The 15,411-nt window shown below is 43.0% G+C and overlaps 1 long non-coding RNA gene across 9 annotated transcripts in view; it reads right to left on the bottom strand.

The window, feature by feature from the left end:
* LOC143676126 (uncharacterized) overlaps positions 1 to 13,232 on the bottom strand; it is a 47,649-nt gene extending 34,417 nt beyond the window's left edge. For 3 of the 9 annotated variants that reach the window (XR_013171846.1, XR_013171848.1, XR_013171845.1), the window contains exons 1-5: positions 13,159 to 13,232; positions 12,593 to 12,827; positions 12,047 to 12,300; positions 11,777 to 11,968; positions 11,605 to 11,674 (exon numbers count right to left, since the gene is read on the bottom strand). This is a non-coding gene — a long non-coding RNA (uncharacterized LOC143676126). Of the gene's footprint in view, positions 1 to 7,504; positions 8,558 to 8,593; positions 9,497 to 11,604; positions 11,675 to 11,776; positions 11,997 to 12,046; positions 12,317 to 12,592; positions 12,828 to 13,158 lie in introns of those variants that run through there. The other 6 variants (XR_013171841.1, XR_013171847.1, XR_013171842.1 and 3 more) reach the window with 6 other exon arrangements.
* Between the last annotated feature and the right edge of the window lie 2,179 nt (positions 13,233 to 15,411).

Genomic DNA, 15,411 nt, shown 5'->3' with positions numbered 1-15,411 from the left:
TGATCAGACAGAACCCAAGAAAGGAATGCAGCCTGCTGACCCCTTGGTATTCACCCAGTGAAACGTTTGTTGAACTCTGACCTCTGGAATTGTAAAAGCCTAAATTTGCATTGGTTTGAGTCATCAAATTTGGGGTAACTTGTTAACACTAGCTGTAGGAAGTTCATGTGGCCAGGTAAAAATAAAAATCTTTTTCCTTTTTTCTTAAGAAAAATGTCCAGCAGATGGATTTCCTAAAGCATTTTTTAGCCCCACAAAGCAGCCTCTCTTCCTTGATCAGGGCTGACAATTAGATGCCTCTTTATAAGCAGAGCAGTTTTACAAAGAAGTTTTTGGAAGGAGAAAACTTCTCCTTCCGTGCTCGGAAGGAGACTTGGGACACAGTTGCTTATTCACACACGAAATAGACTCTGAGAGAACAACACTGGGTGTCAGTATCACTTAGCCCTGGACTTGTCCAGCTGTTCATCGACCCTGCCTTGAGAACTGGTTCTTAGCTGCTGGGACTGCTGTGCTCTCAGCCCTCAGTCGCTCAGCATCTTGCTTTGCAGTTCTCTGACATTTTACCAATCCCGGAGGTGCCTAGTCTTTTCTTATCATTATGTTCAAGATAGATTTTGTGATAAATTTATATCCATAGGGACTTTTCTTACTCGAATTGGTCCTACAAAGCCCCAGCTGCCTGCTTTGCCTACTCGCCTGGGGGATGGCAATGTGACCCTGTGGCTCTGTCACTAACGTAAGTGTTGCCTGTGCAAATCCTCTTTGACAGCTGCATTTTCTCTAACTGCATTTTCTCAGTGTACTAAGGCAACAGATAAGGCATTTTAAACCTGTTTAAGACTTCCAGGCCTGAGAAGATGACAGATAAAAATAATGCAAAACTAAAAAAAGAATCTCCTCCACTAAAAAATTTAAAAGACAAGTTAAAGCATATATTTTAAAAATGTTAATGTATACCCAAGCTCTTATTTTTAAGAATGAAAAAGAAAACAAGCAAACAAACAGAAAAAAAAAAACCCTCAGGTACCAGAGATGAACAGGAATTTGAAAACTATAGCTGAAAGCACATGGAGAGATGAAGCAGTTGCCTGGCGTGGGTTTACTACAACTAGAAACATGCGATCTCGAGTGTTCAAAACCACACAAGGCTGGAGAACAGAAAACAGGTCCAAACAAGCCAGGAGCTGTAAATGAGAACACTGCCAGTACCCCAGCTATCATACCCAATACCCCCAAATATCACACCCAGCACCCAAAAATCCACACCCAGTGCCCCCAAATATCACACACCCAGTATCTCCAAATATCACTCCAGGTACCCCAAAATCAGTGCAGGCTGAATCAGAAAATATATCTCCCGATCACCTAGGGGACTAATGCGAAGCTTCTCTCCATCCACTAGCATCATTTGTGAGTTTGGCTGCTGAATTTTATACCACCTGCGCCAGCAGGCAGAAAGGAAGAGAAAAGGCTCTGGAGGTCCCTCAGCTACTCAAGCTTCAGAGCATTTCCCACAGGGCAGGGAGCAGTGCCCAAGAGGGAGGCCGTCTTAATGTTAGCACACAATCAGAAATTACAAAATATGTAAGGCAATACTCCACCCTAAGCACAATGCCACAACCACCACTGGTTATGTTAAAATCTTAAGAACATTCAGTAATAAAACAATAAACTAAAAAAACATATTGCTAAAATTAAAACCAGGAAATAAACTCAGTAAGAAAAAATTAGCATGGAAACAAACAGGCAGGTTTGGAAGAGAGAAAAATAGAAATGTTGGAAATAAAAATTGTCTTTGAAATTAAAAACTCAGAGGGCAAATGTGACGCAGAGCCAGACTCAACATAATAAGGACTTACTGCTATGAGAAATGGATCTGAAAATTTCCTAGAATAAGGCAAGGAGTAGCAGGATGATAAATACAGAAGAGTATCTAAGGTAGACTAGAATAAGTAGGTCCAACATGCATCTACTAGGAGTTCTAGAGGAAGGTATTAACAGTGTTAGAATGGTGTTTGAAGAGTTAAGAGTTGAGCATTTTTCAGACGCAATGAAATAACGCAAGCACTCAGATTAAAATTGCGCTCGGTGAGTGAGAAGGCGTTTGTACATACACACACACACGTGTGCACTTAGACTCAACAGAGCAAAGCCTCAATGCACCCAGCCAGAGGCAGGAATCAATGAAATTATATGCAAAAAAGCTCAGAGCCGTACCCAGCACCCAGTAAGAAGGGTGTGACTATTCACTATTCTTTTAATACTCATGGCTATTGTTTCACTTCTCTATATATTAGTAAAATTTCATCAATAAATAAAAAAGCAAAAGGTCATATAGTATGGTAAAAATGTGAAATTTAAACACAGGGCCAATAGAACACATTATTTCATTAGGATGCTACACAGTGAGTGTGAAGATAAGGGTTAGCTGGGGGCTTGGGGAAAGAAAGTGTGGCCAGGTTTAGGCTGGAGTTCACGAGCTGTCCCACTGAAACAAATCCTAGGACACTCATGGCGCTGCATGGGCTCCTGTGTAACCCATGTGGTCGTTAGGTTCAGGTGTCAGCTTGGCCAAGTGAAGGCACCTAGTTCTGTTGCTGTAGACATGAGTCAATGGTACGTGAACCTCAATCTGTTGCTGATTTACATCTGCAGCCAGCTAGGAGGCATGCCTGCTGCAATGAATGACTTAATTGGCTGGTGCTTAAATGAGAGAGCTCAATGTAGCACAGCCAAGCAGCTCAGCATACCTCATCTCAGCACTCGCAGCTCAGCCCAGGCCTTTGGAGATGCAGAAAGAAATCACCATGGGGAAAGTTGTTGGAACCCAGAGGCCTGGAGAGAAGGCCAGCAGAGATCACCCTGTGCCTTCCCATGTAAGAAAGAATTTCAGTGGAAAGTTAGCTGCCTTTCCTCGGAAGAACTGTATATTTTTAACTAAATAAATCCCGTTTTTTCAAAAGCCAATCCATCTCTGTTGTGTTGCATTCTGGCAACTTTGGTAGACTAAACACCCACGGTTGTTGAGGTGAGGTCATCCGAGGCTGCCAGCCCAGGCATGGCTGGCCAAACCGTGTACCCAGCTGCGGCATTACTTCTACCTGAAAGCAGTCAGCCTTTTTCTAATGTACACAAAGATGTGCCTTGTGGTGGGCCTTTGGGCAAATGGATGCCTGTTAAATTATTTTCTGTACTTTTCTAAGTTTGAAATATTTCATCACTTAACAGGAACCACAGTTCCTGCTTAGAGTTTAAGGGGAAAATGGAATTCCTGTTGTTCAAAACTGCCCCAATCCCTGCATAACTTCATTCTGTCATTCAACTGTTCAAAGTTCTCCATTTTTCTATTTTCAACCAATACAGCACAGGCTAGTCTGGGTTTCTATCTCCCTGTCTGAGCAATGCATTATGGATTCAGAAAGGTTATCCCAGAAATCAGTATCAAAAAATTATAGTTTTCAACTTCCCCCAAAAATGTGGCTCCCAACTCTTAAGAAATTACTGGGAAGACTGGAAATCATCTTTTATGCCCTGCTTTTAGTAAATCAAAAAGGTCCACACAGCTAGAGTTGCATTGGTGGTGAAGGGAGAATTTAGATCCACTTTAAAAAACAAGACAAAATAATAATGAGGAGATTATCTGCCCAGCTTGCACAGGCATAAAATTTTATAATTCTTTCAACTGTGCTAATTCTCCAGAACTATAAAGATTACAATGTCCATTCCTGATTGTCTGAAATCCTTTGCCTGGTGGTACTGTAAAGCAAGGAGCCCTTCCTTCCTTTCACCTTTAAAAGTAGAATTACTATAATAATACATGATTGGTTCCAACCCTTCACCCAGGTGTGAAATTCCAAACACTGAACATCCTTGTGTCCTATCTAACAATACAAAGCACTATGTCAAATCTCAGGAGAAAAAGCATTTTCCTGAGAAGAAGAGAGAGGAAAGTAGGTAGATAATACATAGAGAAAGGGTGGGGGGAGATGATGGGTAAATTTGAGTTTCTTCTTGTCCTTAAAACTCTTCAAAAAGAGGTAAGTGTTGAAACCACAAATCTGACAAAGAACTTGTATCTAGAATATATAAAGAACTCTCAAAACTCAACGGTAAAAAGTAAAATTCAAATAAAAGATGAGAAAAAGCATGAAAGCGGATTTTCACACACAAAAAAAGGATATATGGGTGGCAAATACACATGTGAAAAAATGTTCAACCTCTCTAACCAGTATGAAAATACAAATTAAAAACACAATGGGGCATCACTACATTCAGGGTAAATCAGCTGAAATACCAAATGTTGGTGAGGGTGCAGAGAGCATGGCTCTCATACATTATTGGTGGGAAGTAATATGGAGCAGCTTCTTGGCAAAATTGTTTGGCAGTTTCTGGAAGAGCTAAACATATACTTACCATATATCCCAGCATTCGCACTCCAGCATAATTATCCCAGAGAAATGGAAATTATGATCATGAAAAAGCTGTACATGAAACTGCATAACAGCTTTATCTCTAAAAGGCAAAACTCATCTAAAGAACCTCTCGATGTCCTGCAATGGGTGAAAGGTTCAAGGGTGGTGTAGCCACGTGTGGAACAGTGCCAGGAGTGGAGGGAGTGTGGGTCTCAAGGGCACTATGCTGAGGAAGGAGCAAGTCTCAATGGGTGACAGCATCTGAGATTCCAAATGGCAAAACTAGAGAAATGGCAGACAGACAAGTGTTTGCCAGGGGTTAGGGATAGGAGTGGAAGGGCTGGATCCAACCATAAAGACACAGCAGGGGGGAGATTCTTGTCCTGAAAGAACTTCTCTGTCTTGATCATGGTGGGGATTACAGAAATGTCTCCCTGTGCAGGTTAGAGGAAAATGTATGCATTTATATATGCACACACACACATGCACATGCATACACGGCCACGTGCACACACCCACACACCCACAAATGCACACACATGCACATGCTCACACATGAACATGAACACCAGATACACAACCACACACATGCACAGTGTGCACACATCCCCCCCACACACATCCCCCACACCCACACCTACATCCATACACGCACACATCCACACATACATGCACCCACCCACATGCTCACACCATGAACATACACATACCCACATACACCCACCTCCACGTGCATACATGGACACACAACCACACACGTGTGTGTGTGCACATCCCTACACCCACCCGCACATCCCCAACACCCCACCCCACCAGTCACACACACCACACACACACAATCACATGGACACACCCATATCTACCCACATACACACACATCTATACACACACACACTTGCAACCACATGTACTCACACATGCACACGCACACACACGAGTTCATCTAGAACTTGTGAAATCTGATGCAATATGAATGTCAAGATTCCAATTTCCAGGTTTTGTTATCAAATGATAGGCACTCAAGGTGTCACCAGTAGGAGAAACCGGGGGGAAGGCACAAGGGGCCTCTTTACTCCTTGTGCAGCTTCGGGTGATGCTATAATTACTTTAAAATAAAAAAGTAAAAAATGAATGAATGAAAGAAGAAGAGGTGGATGCATGCTTGGTCTGTTGGCTTGGGCATTGGATCTTTTGTCCTCTCTGGCTCAGTCGTGGTTCACGTGGAGTGTGTGGCAGCCATAGTCCAAAGGTGACATTTGTTAAAACAGACGTGGTTGGGTCTCTTCCTCAGAGTTCTTCCTTGCAGGAGAGGTGCCCTGTGTCTTTTGAAAATGCTCCTCAGATCGTCCTGAGAGTCGCTTTTCCAGCAAGAGGGTATTGAGTTGGCTGCTTCCCTACAACTAGATAAACTAAAGACATTGGATCCACTTTCAGCTTCACCCACCCAGTGACTCTGCAGCATACACGCCTGTCGTGGGGCAGAGTTCTCCCGCTTTCCAATGACTGTCTTGGCAGGGCCACCGTTTCAGCCAGGGAACGAGCACTGCCATTTAGGTCTAATTGCTAACAGGACGACGACACATTGTAATTAAGATACAGAGTGGTTACCTCACCCACCATACTTAGGACTACACCTCCAAGTCTATAAGCCTTTTTGAAGGAAACAGGGTAGAGTAATTATTCCAAAAGATACTCTGTGCTTTCTAATCTCCAATGTCTGCTGAAAGGAGCTGTGATAAATAAGAGCGCATGTAAGAGGCAGATCTGAGACAAACAGTCTGTGTTACGGTCCATGATGTTCTTTTCCATTTCTGAATTGCTGGCCCAATCTGCATAAAATAAATTACTAGTGGAACCCGGTGGCTTTTTGGAGCATTACATTCCCACTTTTAAACCAGAAGGATGATGTTTATTGCCTTCTGAAATACCTGGGCTGCTCAAGTTTTTTAATCTGGCAAGCAAATGCGATTAGGAATTCATTATCCCTTGGTTAGAAATGGGTCATTTTGCCCCAGATAACCTGAGTTCTTATCTCAGCTCTGCCACTTACTTGCTGTATGACCTCGGTTGGCTTAATTTTTTTCTTAACCTTGGTCCTGTCATTTGTAAAGCAAAATTAATAGTAGTATCTGCTTCATAAATGTTAGGAGCAACAAATCTGCCAGTGTTGCAAATATTGAGAGCACCACCAGGCTCAGGGGAGAAACACAAGCTCAGCAAATGATAACCAGTATCATAAATAGTGTTTCATGTAAAAAAAAAAATCACAAGTGCTAAGCAGAAATCTTGGATTCACTTCCACTTCTGAAACTGTTAGAATATATAATCTCAGGCACATATATAGCTAACCACTAATGGCCAAGTTCTCAGCTATAAAATGGGCATCGAGACATCTACTACTTAAAGATAGGAATGCAGCAAGAGAAAATAGATATGGAAGGTTGAAAGCTTTCATGAATTATAAGACAGTCCCATGATTCTATTAAAATCACTGTGTTTTGAAATAGGAGGAAATGTCGCAGCCCCGGTTCTGGGTATTGAGTCAGCATAACTACAGACGATGCCACCTCAATGCATCTGTCCCCTTAGCATTTGTCCTGCACAGCTGTTAGAGGCTCAATCTCCCTCCCACCAGGTGCTACCTCCCCCATCAAATTCACAGCTGACGCTACGATTCTAATCACGTCCATTTTTTCTTAGATAGGTTTTCCAATTATCCAGTAGATTTTCATGGTCTCAGAAAAAAAAAAGGCAACAAAAATCCAAGCATGTTTGCATTCAATACATTCAATCCTCACTAAGTCATTTCCAAAACGTATTTTCGACGCCCGCCTTCTGATGCTCAGCTTCGTGGACCTTGCCCTGGAAAGCCGCGCCCCACCCCTGCTCTGGCCTGCACGTCCTCCCTGCCCACCCATCCAAGGCTGCTCCTTTTCCTATGCCTTGCCTCATTCCACTTGCAGGGGCCATGAACAAATCCTTGCTAATCTCTAGAGTTCAAATATTATCCATTCTTCTTGTTCGCCCCACACCTCCCACAAAGTCGAAGAAGTGTCTCATTTTTCCAAAGTCCCAGTAAGTTCTCCAGGCCTTTATTGTCCATACATAACTTCTTGGTTATATCACTCTTACACCCAATAAACAGATTTCAAATATCTACTCTGTTATAGGAACTGTGAAAGCTGCTATGGTTATAAAAAAGAAAGAGAAATGGTCCTTGCCCTCTAGAAACTCATACCTGGTGGAAAATGTATATGTAACGAAATAATCGCACATCCACTCTGACATGTAGAACGAGCAGAATATGAGGTACTTCCCCCACACCTCCCATGGAGCCTTGCACCCATCCCCACCTCAGTGTCCAAAGCACAATTATAATCATCTGTTCACACATCTGTGTCCCCTTACCAGGCTGAGCTCATATGTGGCCTTTTTAGCATTTATGCTCCTATTGCCTCCACATTCCCTCACCTAGAGTGAATCTTCATGAGGTAGAATGAACGAATTGATTCTTTAACAAATCTTCACTAAGCTCCTACGGAGTGCCAGCCACCTTTCCAGATGCTACATGTGACTAGTGCCCAGTACGTTGAAGGCACACACGGGTCTAGAATGATCTTTAAATGTTAGAGCTGAAAGAGTCCTTGCATCTTTCGCACCTAAGGTCTTCCTTTTACCCATGGAGATGCCAAGATCCAGAGAAGCTAAAGCTTCCACCAAGTGTCCAAGCTGAGTTGGTGGCTGTCATGGTGGCGTGGAGCCCAGGTGTGTAGACATTCACGCAGGGCAGCATGCTTTCCTCTTCCCCTCATTTGTAATCAAGTCACACACCATCAGGAATTTGTGCTGTAAGGACTTAATCTCGTAGCAAAACTCCCCAAAGCCATTCTGGTGTGACTCTGAGCAGGCCAGATGAAAAATTTATAGAAAGGTGGGGAGTTCCGAGGGGAAATCAATCATGTTAAGAAATAGATTCAGCCTATAACCATCTGGAAACCAACATTCAAGAGTAAACAGTAACTACTCATCAAAGGAGCAGAAAGAGCACTGGGGAGCATGCTTGAGCCTGCATTCCTTTTTGCCTCTTTACTGACACTGGGTCCATAGGTGGTTCCCTTTTCACACTGGGACTCTTTCCTCATCTGCAAAATAAGAAGATTGGCAGCAACAGGATTAAGTAGTTGTGCACGTCAAAAAGTGATTAGGAAGCCATGGACCAAAAGACATCCTTAAAAAGATGGTAGCTGCACAATAATTACAATGTTATTGCTATACTATTGGTATAAAAACAACAATTTCCAGAAAGTTACTGAAAAGGAGGTAGAAATATAATGCTATGAGCAAATACTTATCAGGCATTTCTTATGTGTCAGGCCTGGACCTAAGTGCTTTGCGCATGTTAATCCACTGAATTTGCACAGCAAGTTTATGAGAGAAGAACTATTGTTATCTCCTCGACGTATGCAGAAATTGAGGCACAGGGTGACTTGCCCAAGATAATCAGTTAGTGAATGAAAAGCTAAGGTCAAACCCAGGCAGCCTAGACCCAGAAGACACACTGTTAGGCACCCTGAGTAAGTCTTCATGAGGTAGAACGAATGAATGTGAGAGCGCCTGCCTCCCTCCATCTAGGGGTGCTTTTACAACCCCTGCATTCAACAGGAACTGGTGAACGACTCCTTGTTAAGTGAGTACCTGGAACATAGAGACTTGGCTGTTGAGGGCGGGAAGGCTGAGCCACAGAACTCGGATTCCAGAACACTGTGATGCCAGGTGCTCCTGGGCCCTACCAGTTCCTTTGGAGCACAGGCGGGCACTGGTCTGCATTTTCCTTTTAGCGTTGGCTTCATGCACCACTGATGTTTGGTTGAACTAAAATGCAAACAGCCGAAGTTTGGGCCTAGCATAACCTCTTCGGCAAGTTCCTGTTTTCAGAGCTTCACAGGTTGTTGGAATGCAAACATCCTACGTCATAACTTTAGCTTTGCAGAAAGCATCTCCATTGGGAAAGTGCCAAATCTAGTCTTGATTCGTCCATTTATATGATAAATAATTACAGTTAGTGACATGGGCCAAGAACTCTGCAGAGAGAGAAACAAAATAGAAGAGTCCCTTCTGTAGGAAGCTCACAGCAAGTAGAGGACACAGGAACATGAACATAACATGACATCAGGGCTTTTCAGTTGTATGATAAAAATCTATAAAGCACAGAGAAGCAAGCGGACCTATTCGAGACCAGGCAGGATTCCACGGGATGCTGCTCAGTCACCTTCAGATGGCGTCCTAGTGGAAAAGTGGAGCAGGAAGCACTGGGGCACATCTGCATTCCCCTCATTTCTGTTTTAAGAAATGTTAACGAACATTTGCATTGGTAAAAGCCTGGCTGTCTGCCCTATTTGACTTAACTGAAACTTTGAGGCAAATTCTGAGAGGTGGGTTATTTTTTCCAATTCCTTAATTAAACAACTGCAAAGCTCCATGGGATTCATTCATCTTTGTATCTTTCAAATGGCTTTCACTGAAAGGGCCACTATGTTGAAGTCACCACTTTTCCTTAAATAATATTTCTACTGTGTACTCTAGCTGTTTATTTTTATAGTTCTGTGTATTTGACCTAAAGCTTTTAACCTTGTGTGTATGCCCTGAAGTGACTTTCTTGCAAAAGGAATTGGCTTATAAATCTAAATAATAAATAATATTCAGTCTTAACAGAAGGAGAGGAGAAATCAGAACTGCCTGTTCCCTCCAGAAATGTAATGGCACAAATAAAAATAAAAATATGTAAGAGAGCTTACATAAATGAGTGGCCCAGGGGAGAACAGATAGTAGAATCCTTGAATATGACTAAGGAAAGAGATGTCTGCAAATATGTAAAATATACCAGGAACTATAGTAGGTGCTTTATGATATAACGCTTGATAGTGTGCACACACGAATTGCATTGTAGTAAGAAGAAAACTGAGGCTCAGAGATTGGATTAACAGCTCCTAATTAGTAACTACCTAATTAGTAACTAAAGGGATGGCATTAGAACTTTATGATATTACAAAAACTTTGGCTTGTTCCATTATGCTTCTCTCATGAAATTGGCCAAAAGATATACCCCTTTAGGATTTGGGTTAAGGTATATGGTGAATAATAAAACTATTTAGCAAAATGGCCATCCTAATTTGCTTAGTTCATTAATAACAGATGTAGTCACCACTCGGTCCCTTACTTTAATTTCATCCCTTTATGAACCCCATCTTTAGAAGGGAATTGTCTCTTGACTTCCACTTCCAGCAATACTAGAAGTGGCAGAATAACAATCCAACTGTGCAAAATTAGAAAAGTCAGATTAGCAAAATCTGTGAAGGCATCTGTAGAGATTTGAATAGTGGAACCCAAAAGATATGTCCACGTCCTACCCCAGAATATGGGTATGTGGTCTTATTTGGAAAAGGTCTTTGCAGATGTGAGGAAGTGAAGGCTCCCATGAAGAGATCACAGTTGGCTCTAAACCCAATGAGACAGAAAAGAAAACCCAGGCCGAGGGGGCAGGGAGCCATGCAGTGTGGAGTTACACTGCTCCAAAGCCAAGGAGGCCTGGAGACACCAGAAGCTGGAAGAGACCAGGAAAGGTTCTCCCCAGGTGATTCTGGAAGGTCCTGCCAACCCTTTGATTTCATACTTCTGACCTCCAGAACTGTGAGAAAATGAACTTCTGTTGTTTCATTATGGTACCTAAGAACTTCTGAGGCAACTAGGATCTGAAGAGTTGACATCCTGGAGTGAAGGGAGTCTCAAGAGAGGTGAGCCCACATTCAGCTCAGAGTATTTGCCATTTCTTGGCACTGTGCTAGAGGCTAAAGGAAAAGGCAGAAGGCAATGAATGACCAAGAGACATAGAAGAGTTTTCTCTAGCTTCGCAGGGCTTAACTAGATAGCCACAATATGGCAGTATAGAACTGCCCCGGCAGCACGGCTTGAGGAACCAAGTTCCCTGAAGAAAGACCCCAGAAACTGAGAACTGTCTTCAGAGATTCTTCCCCCATTGAAGCATTTGCTGAGTTCCTCAGCTGTGCAGGCAAAATGTTAAAATGCTAATCCAAAACAAGTGAAAAATAGAGCAGACTTACTTATTGTCTCTCATGGCACTGTTGAGGTAAAAACTGGAATACTTTTGAAGGAGGGCTGGAAAAGCACTTACCGTGAATTCTGGTGGTGGCATTCTAGGTTCTTCTTCGAAGGGACCCACTCTCCCCTCCAATTTATGGATCCTGGAACAAGAATTAGAATGTGTAATGTATATTAGTTTCCTGGCTGTTAAAACAAAAACCATGCAATGGGTTGGCTTAAGCAACAGGAATTTACTGGCTCACAGTTTTGAGGCTAGGAGTTTAAATGGAGGAGTCAGCAAAGCACAGCTTTGTCCTTGAAAACTGGTGTTCTGGTGCTGTCAGCAAGTCTTGAAGCTCCTTGGAACTTCTGCCCATTGGCAATGCACATAGCTAAGTCTTTTCCTTTCTCTCCTGGTTCCACAGGCTTCTTCCTCTGGCTTTTTCTCTCTGTGTCTGATTTTGACTCTGCTTATAAAGGGCTCTAACAATTGAGATGAAAACCCCACCTGACACAGCTGAACCATATCTTACCTGAAGGAACATCTTGAAGGGATCTTATTTATAGTGGGTCCACACCCACCAGAATGCAGGACCAAGACCACATTCATCCCGGGATGCACAGTTCCATCCAGCACATCTGGAGACTGGGTGGAGGATCACACTTCATTGCAGTGACTCACATCCAGCCTTCTGCTCAATGCTTTTCGTGTTTGCTGGTTACACAAGTCAAGACCTCATTGGTGGGCCATCCAACTCTCCCCCAGGAATGCCGTGGCTGATTACATCTGCAGAGAATTCTTCCTGCCAAAGCGCTCCTGTTGCCATTCCAACACGCACACATGTGCACACACACCCATGTGGACACACCATGCACACATGTCCATGTGTGTGCATGCACGCGCACACCACACTCACATGCATACACACATGTACACCCAACTTCTTAGGCTACATGCCAGCCTCTGGCCTTTGCTATCTCAACACATCACCACTGCACTAGAGAACTCAGTTCCATATCAGCAACAACCACTCTTGATGCTCACCTAGAGAAGACACCCACCCAGAGAAGATACTTACCTGGAGCTTCTCAGGGATGCCAATGCCCCTTCCCCATCGCCATATGCTTCATTGCCTTGGTGCCAACACATCATGAGATGGCAACATCTCTGGTTGCACATAGTAAGTCCATTCCCTAACTTTCCCACTCCTTCTTTAATAGTGGTCTTCTAAGCCAGTTCCAGCATTTGTATCTTTCTGGTTTAGTGACTTGATAAATTAACAGATAATTTTAGGGCTCCTGAAATTTATAACACTGAAGAAAGTGAAGAGGAAAGAATACAAGATTTTTTTTTAAAGTTCCTTCTCAAATCATTATTTTCATTCATTTTCCCAAATTTTATTAGTCAATGATATCCTAAGTGTTTATTCAACAATGATATCCTAAGTGTCTGCTCTTCTGTGCTGATAGCCACATTCAGATGATAAATTTCAAATTTTATCGGAATGATAAAATTGATAACAGTGGGACTATTTATCAAGAACCTACCAGGTATTAGTACCTCTGCTATGTGCTTCATCTCTTTTATCTTTAATTATCAAAACAATCATTTTCACATTTTACACATTATAGATGAAGGACTTACAGCTTGGCCCTAAGCAGCAGGTCTAAATTCGCATGGCAGGTGGAAAGCTGGCTCTCATTATTTGAACCCAGGGCTGTTGATTCTGAAATTATTGTGAGTTCACACAATGGAACCTCTAGACAGCTGAGGGTGTAGTAGCTGCTGGACTTTATAGAGTGTCAGAAATGGCTGCCCCGGAGACCTCAAGCCCTAACACAGGTGCCTGGTCCGTTTCACCCTCTCACCCTCTTAGGAGGCTAAGTCAAAAACATGGGGCTGTACTGTCATTTTGTGGACCTCTTGCTCCAGAAGAAAATATTAAAATATTGTATTCTATGACTATGTCAGTACAAAGAAGCATTTTCTCCCTGCAAGTTCTTTTTATTTTCCTTCTGGTTTTAAGGGAGACCTGCTCGTGGCTGCTGCCATGGCAGAGGGAAAGCCTCCGCTGAGATTCCATCAAGGACCAGTCACGTGCCTGTAGGAGAGGACAGGGCAAGGCAAGTTCTGGTGGGGTGGGGGAGGTCCCTGGGGCCACCACCAAACAGAACAGCCAGACGTGTAGGTTCTCCAGCTGTGTCCCAGCTCTAACTGTGCCTTGACTCCTCCCCAGCTGTGTGTCCCAGAAAATACACACAATTCCTGGGAACCAGAGACTTCCTCAGTACAATGCAGAGAACCCTTTAAAGAGCTGCTGTGACTAGGAGTGGACACCACACAGCAGTGATGTCATGGAGGGGTTCAGCCCACCCTAACTCTGCCCCTGCAATGTCCCAGCTGTAGATAAACTGGCATCTAACAGAGATACCTCCAACTCAATCTCCAGTAGAAATTCTGGAACGGGGCACCTCAGCCTATGGCTTTTTCATGTAGAAGCAGCAAGTACCTATCTCCAGGCCAGTATTTCTCCTCGTACCCTGTGTTCAGCAACATCTTCTTGGGGGTGGGAGCCTCGTCTGCTCCCGTTAAAGGGCTCAGGATCTGGTGTTGGACATGACTGGCATTGAGCACCATTTTCTATGTTCTAGGTGAATAACATTTATCAGTCACTTAGCCAGGGCCTTGATTTCTTCATCTATAATATAGAAACTAGAATTCACAGTGTTGTTTGTAAGATGACATGATGGATGTAGAGGACGGTGACGGACACATAGGAGAAGCTCCGTGATGCAAAATGCAGGAGCCCTGCTCCACGCCACTGACCAACCTGCATCTGCTTCTCTGTTTTGACTACAGGGTCCTCACTCCTGCCTTCATCTCCCATGAAGCTCTCCTATCTCTGTTTCGAGGACCTACAACAGAGACTGCCACTCTGAACCTGCCAAAAACAGCTTCTCAGACACTTTCCTAGGCTCAAACCTCAGTTTTCTTCTCAAAGATGTCAGAGAGCTTAGCCTGGCTTCTCATCAAGCCTTCTGCAGAAGCCCTTGGCCTTGTAGCTTCCTGCTGGTACTGGCTTCGCTGGCAGCCCAGGGCCCTTGGTTAGCCCAGGGAACCTGACCCAGTGAGAGTCCCAAGCTTCTAGGTAGGTTCGGAGTGGCAGAAGTGGGCTTGAAATTCTGTGTACCCAGGGGAAATGTCACTTGGAAAGGAAGGCCCTGGAGAGGGGAAGGGAGGGAAATTTCTACATGCCTGTGCAGCCTCGTAGAAAGGCAAAGAGACTTAGTGCAAGTAGAGGAGCCCAATACTCAAGAAGGACATTTCCATCTGCATTCCAAGCTCTTCAGACTAGCAGAAAAGGAGCATTTTTCATAGTTTTTTTCAACAATTTGTTTGTACAATATGAACTTTAGACACTAAATGTCTGTGATTAATTTATTATTTGATGATTTCTTGTAAATCTCTAGCTTTCTCCAATAGCAATAAACATTTGTTGAGTACCTACTATGTGCTGAACATTTGTGCTATTTGTTTATGAAATGAATATTAATTAATTTAATATTATCAGCTTCTCTATACGTGGAATGGAAGAGTCCCAAAGTAGTAACAACTTTCAAATGAATAAGCAGCTAATGTGGGTTGAATTTGGTCTTAAGTCGACTCTGTTTTACATAGCAAAGCTTCTTTTTCCACATTGGAAGAAGTAGTCAATTTTTCATAAATAATTACTGAATGAATGAATGACCTATCTATTCTTAAACAAGGTGGAGGACACACTGCTATTTTTTTTTTACTCTGTATGATGGGGTCATGTGTCATTATTTCTCTATCCATTATTTGTTGAGTTTGTTTGTTTTGTTTGTTCGTTTTTGTTTTGTTTTGTTTGTCTGTTTG

This window comes from Tamandua tetradactyla, chromosome 3, assembly GCF_023851605.1.
Source record: "Tamandua tetradactyla isolate mTamTet1 chromosome 3, mTamTet1.pri, whole genome shotgun sequence".
NCBI lineage: Eukaryota > Metazoa > Chordata > Mammalia > Pilosa > Myrmecophagidae > Tamandua > Tamandua tetradactyla.
This window is presented reverse-complemented; position numbering and strand designations above follow the sequence as displayed.